We start from the raw sequence: 5,079 nt of genomic DNA, 5'->3' as shown, positions 1-5,079 counted from the left end.
CCTAAGGGATGGAGTTTGTAGCACTGGTCCATGCATGACTAGTTGCACATTGTAAGATGGTATGCTAGAGTTTTATGTCACTAGCATGCACTGTGCAAGAAAAACACCAGGCCTTATACCTGTAAGAAAGGAGCTTTACACATCCTGTATGTGTAGAAATGATAAAAGTAGATTTTTGAGGGGTGTACTTCACTGCATTAAGCAACTCATCTAGAACTAGAAAAGCATTCTTTTATTTGGGGGGAAAGTTTAGGAGTTTAAGAGACTGTGTTTTTCTATTTAAAAAGATTAAATTACTGTACAATTTGGAATAATTTGCTTTAAATGTAGAGCATAACTATCTGAATGATTTTGTTTGGAAAAAAATGATGTGTTTTGTACCTTAACATTTGTTCTGACTTTTAATAAAGTGCTTTCTGAAATTTTGAAAAAAAAAAAAAAGCCTTAAAATATAATAATGCCTGGGGAAAATGTTACTTAAACCTGATTACAGTTATTACTATGAAAGCTAAAGATCAGGTATTTAAATGTATTGTGATATTTTTCTCACCATCATAATTTTTTTTTTGAAGAGGTTCCTGTCATTTTAATCAGATTTGCCATGAAAAGCAAAAACCTCAGCTAACCACTCTGCCCTCCTCTCCCACCTAACTCCATCTGCCTTCACATGAGAACAGCACAGGAACCCAAAGGCCCTCCTCCTCACAATCCTCCCCACTCCCATTATGGGAACCAATGCCACTTAGTGGACTCAGCTGCTCCCATACAGCCTGAAACAGGATGAATAAAAATAGCTTTATGAAGAGTTTTGTTGTCCTTTTACCTTCTGGTGGAGAAAAGTGCAAGGAAAGAGGCAAGGGTTGGTGAGATCTGGGGATCTCTTGGAGATCAGAATTTTCCTGATGGGTACAGAGCCCATTGTTTACCCAGAAAGGGGATTATGACTAAGAGGACAGGGGCTGGGACAGGTTAGCCTGAAATATTTTCTCAAGTGTATGTGTATGTGTGAGGGTGAGGGCAGCTAAAACTCCATTCTCTTTCCTCCCTTTACTCCTCCCCAAGCTCCAAGTAGAAGGGAAGGGGGCTCCTGAGCAGGGAACAGAGTTACAGTTCAACCAAGGTTTCATCTGTGATCCCGGCAGAGCATATCCCCTAGTGCAGCCTGATCCCTTTCCCCAGCTCAGGGCTGCTTCCCTCCACCAGTAAGCACCAGGGCCTGCAGAATGTCAGACAGTGATACAGTTCCCTTGACCACATCATTCTCATCCACTACCACAAGTTGATGAACCTCTGCTTCCACCAGCCTGTTGATGATGGTTTCCAGAGTCTCATGCAGATAGCACTTGAAGACACTCTCAAAAGTAGCGCGATCTATATTACAGGGCTTTGGTTACAGACACGTCTAAGTTGTAGGTCTTTTCTGCTGCAAGATTAATAACATCATACTTGGAGTAGATGTCCACCACACGCCCTTTCTCATCCACCACTGGCAGGGCAGAGACTCTGCTGCACAAAGATGCCCAGAGCCACATAGATGGGGGTGGTAGTATGGATCATAGCAATGTTGGCATAGGTGTTAATCTGCAGCTTTTCCAGAGACTTAGACATGAACTCTGGCTTGGGAAACTTGGGGATAAACAGTTTGAGAATAAACAATGTATTATGATATTTTTCTCACCATCATAGTTTTCTAAACTTTTATTTCCCAAGGAGAATTTCAACACAGAGTATCTACTTCTATGCTTTTTTTCCTGTATCTAATAAGTTGCCTGGTTAAATAGCTTAGAACTGTTTGGTTTGAGGTTTGCTCTAAAGCATATAGTTTTAAATTTCACAAACTGATAAAGACAAAAAATGAGGCATTTATCATCAACATTTAATTCTTGGTACTTAGCTGAAAATATGTAAGTCACAGATGCCACCCTCTTGTGATCAGAGGACTTTATCATATTCCCTAGCAATTCCTGATGGATTATGATTCAGCAAACAGTCTGGCTTAGTTCTATAAAGTCAATGGGTTTATTGAGCTGGTTGGAATTAAATTCTTGTATTGACCTAGCAAATGTAATTGTTAGGTTGGAGTCTTTCAGGAATCCACACAGTGCAGTGAGTCAAAATTTAAGTATAAAGTTTAAGATTTATTAGAGGAAGAAAGCAGGTGGGAGCCAGTGAAAAGAAAGAAAGATAATGGCTCTGGCTCTCTGAGAGCAGCATTTTTTAATGAAAAAAGGAACCCACATTGGGAAGGGTGTCTGCTGTGGTGTTCTGTTCCTTGATTGGGTAAGTGCCTGTCTAGTTCTGGGCTGATTGGTGGGTAGAGTTCTGAGACAATATTCTTTTTAGGAAAGCAGCTGTGTTATCTAACTAGGGAGAGCAGGCCTTTCTGGTTGTTCATCTTATGGACCTATCTGACCTTGCCTTACCCGCCTTTGAGGTGCCGCTGTGGCTGGAACAGCCTTGAACAGCTTTGAACAGCTTCATTCTTTAGTTTATGGGGCACCTGTTTTCTGTGAGATAGGCTGTGGGGCCCCTGGGTCAGAAACTCCTTCATGTTAGTTTCTTCTTCTGGAATCTAACAGTAATCACTTTAAGTTTTTAATTAAAACCACATATTATAATATTTATAACTAAAATTGTTTAAATATGAATCTAATTCTTAGGAGTTAATGTAAGAAAACTTGATGCAAAATTTTAGTATATATAAGCTTATTTATAGCTATTGAATGCTTTTAAGTTTTATATCTGTTAATTTGTGAATTTCTTAAAGCCATGGATATTGTCATATACATCTTCCTTATCTCCTTGTTATATCATAGACACTTCATAAAAAATTTACCTGGAAAATCTTTGTTTTATTTACCTTCATCGCTGTACCAAGTTACGCCAAGGTCATGTAAAATATTTTTTACATAAAATCTTAACATTAATTATACTTTGTTGTTGATTCAGTCAGTTTTGCCCAGGTATAGTTGGAATTTTAGCCATATGGTCTGGAAGATTGTAAACCATAATAGGGCTTCTGGGAGGTCAAGGTGGGAGGGGCTCTCGTAAGACAGCACACAATGCATTAGGAAGTCATGAAGAACAGTCAGTCAACAATGCACTCACTGCGCCATTCCACAGCCAAACCACAGAGCTGCTCCACCACCTGAACTCCAGCTATCACAGCCCGACACAGAGGGGCAGCACCCATGTGGACAAGTGCCCTCCGAGCTGCCAAGGGACCCCAGGAGCACGGTGTGCAGCCTTAGGTGCTGCAGTCTTAGTGATGGGGCCAGGCTGGGGATCCTGGTGGGCAGCAGCCCCAATCTCAGTCACCCCATACCAGGCACTTATCATTTCCAGCTGTTGTGTCTGTTAGTGGTATTTAAGCTAGTTGCAGTGTGACTTCTCTAATAGTATACAAGGCAAATTAAGGCTTATTTGTTATTCTGGAATACTTGAAATTAAAAAGTGAAATTTGGTTCCAAACTAGTGAAACATGTAATTTGTAAAAAAAAAAAAAAAAAAGAAAGAAAGAAAGAAAAGAACTTGTAAATTATCTAAATAAGATTTCAATTGTTCTTAGTGTTTGGGTGTTTTTCAGAATGATTTTGAACTAAATTATTTACTTTTGCATACTATATTTCTTATAGGTGGTAAGTGTTAAAATGTTGTGATAATATTAGGAATTACTGTCCAGTCTCTCTTTGAATACACAAAACCAGAAAAAAAATGTTTCAGAAGCAAGCACAAATTTTCATTAAGAAATGATGATTCTTTATTTTGATATATAGTCTAAGAAAAAATAGTCGTAATTCTTTTTCAGATTACAAGTTGGATAATTTTGAGTTCTGAATAATTCACTGTAATGTGGTATATAATGAAAATACTTTTTTTATTTTTCCATCTGGCATAATATACTTATTGAACAGTTCACAAAGCATACCTTTATAGCTTAACGAATAATGCAAAAAAATCATTATAATCTCCACTTAGGTCATAAAATAAAATATTGCCAGAATATTAATATGTTACTCAATATTTTTAGCAGTTATAAAATAGGTGTGTAGGTCCCAATAACCTAGCTCAACAATTCCAAGTGGGTAAGTTGAAGCATATTTTTACTGGATATAGAAATCTATGTTGAAACCTATTTTTTCTTCCAGTAATTTAAAGGTGTTACTCCACTATCTATTGACTTACAATATTGTGATGAAAAGTTTGTTGTGAACCTTACTTTCATTCTTTAGAATGTTTTTATTTTTTTCCTTCCCTCTGGCTTTCTTTAAAATTTTCTCTTTATCATTGGGTTTAAGAAATTTGAACATCATGTACCTTGGACAAGTTTTGTGTAATAGTTTTTGCATGGAGTTCTTTGAGATTCTTGAATCTTTTTTAATTTGACAGATTTTGAGCATAAAGGCCTTCATTTATTCAAATAGTTTTTCTGATCCCCTCTAATTCTAATTTTCCATGTATTAGACCACCTGAAGTTGTCATAGCTTGGTAATGTTCTCTTCATGTGTTTTGACTTTTCTCTCTTTGCATTTCCATTGTTATTCCTTCAAATTTAGTAAAATTTTTTCTTCTGTGTCTAATCTTCTCTTATGCCCATTCACTGCGTTTTGTAAAAAATTTCAGACATAGCATTTTCATCTCTGAAATACTGATTTGGATTTTTGATCTTTATCATTTCTCTAGGCAGCATACTATTTCTTCCCCTTTCTTCCCTAAATAAATGGGCTGTGTTGATTGGTGAATTATTATCCTGGTCTAACCTTAGTATATGTGTAATTTGGGGCAGTGTTTCTACAAATGGATATTTTCTTTACCATGAGTTGAATTTTCCTGTGTCTTTGCATACCTTGTTTAACTTAGTTTTAAGTATACTGTTGTTGTAATTTGATACAACAAATTGGTCATTCATTTAAATTGAAGTTACTCATTTTGGAAGTTGCTGTTGTCCTGTGTTTGTGTCTTTGGGTTGTAGAGTTCCTAGGCAATGTTTTCCTTGTGGCTTAATCTGCACCAAGATGTGTTTTAGACACCCTCTAATGCATAAGCAGGCTTATTTTAACTGTTTTTACAAAAGTAACA

General features: G+C 36.9%; 1 pseudogene; it reads right to left on the bottom strand.

Moving 5' to 3' along the window:
* Positions 1-1,180: 1,180 nt before the first annotated feature.
* On the bottom strand, positions 1,181-3,193 carry LOC119537390 (annotated as a pseudogene).
* Positions 3,194-5,079: the final 1,886 nt, after the last annotated feature.

Source organism: Choloepus didactylus, chromosome 6, assembly GCF_015220235.1.
Source record: "Choloepus didactylus isolate mChoDid1 chromosome 6, mChoDid1.pri, whole genome shotgun sequence".
In the NCBI taxonomy this organism is placed as follows: Eukaryota; Metazoa; Chordata; class Mammalia; order Pilosa; family Megalonychidae; genus Choloepus; species Choloepus didactylus.
Note: the sequence above shows the minus strand (reverse complement) of the source record. Positions and strands in the feature narration are given on the sequence as shown.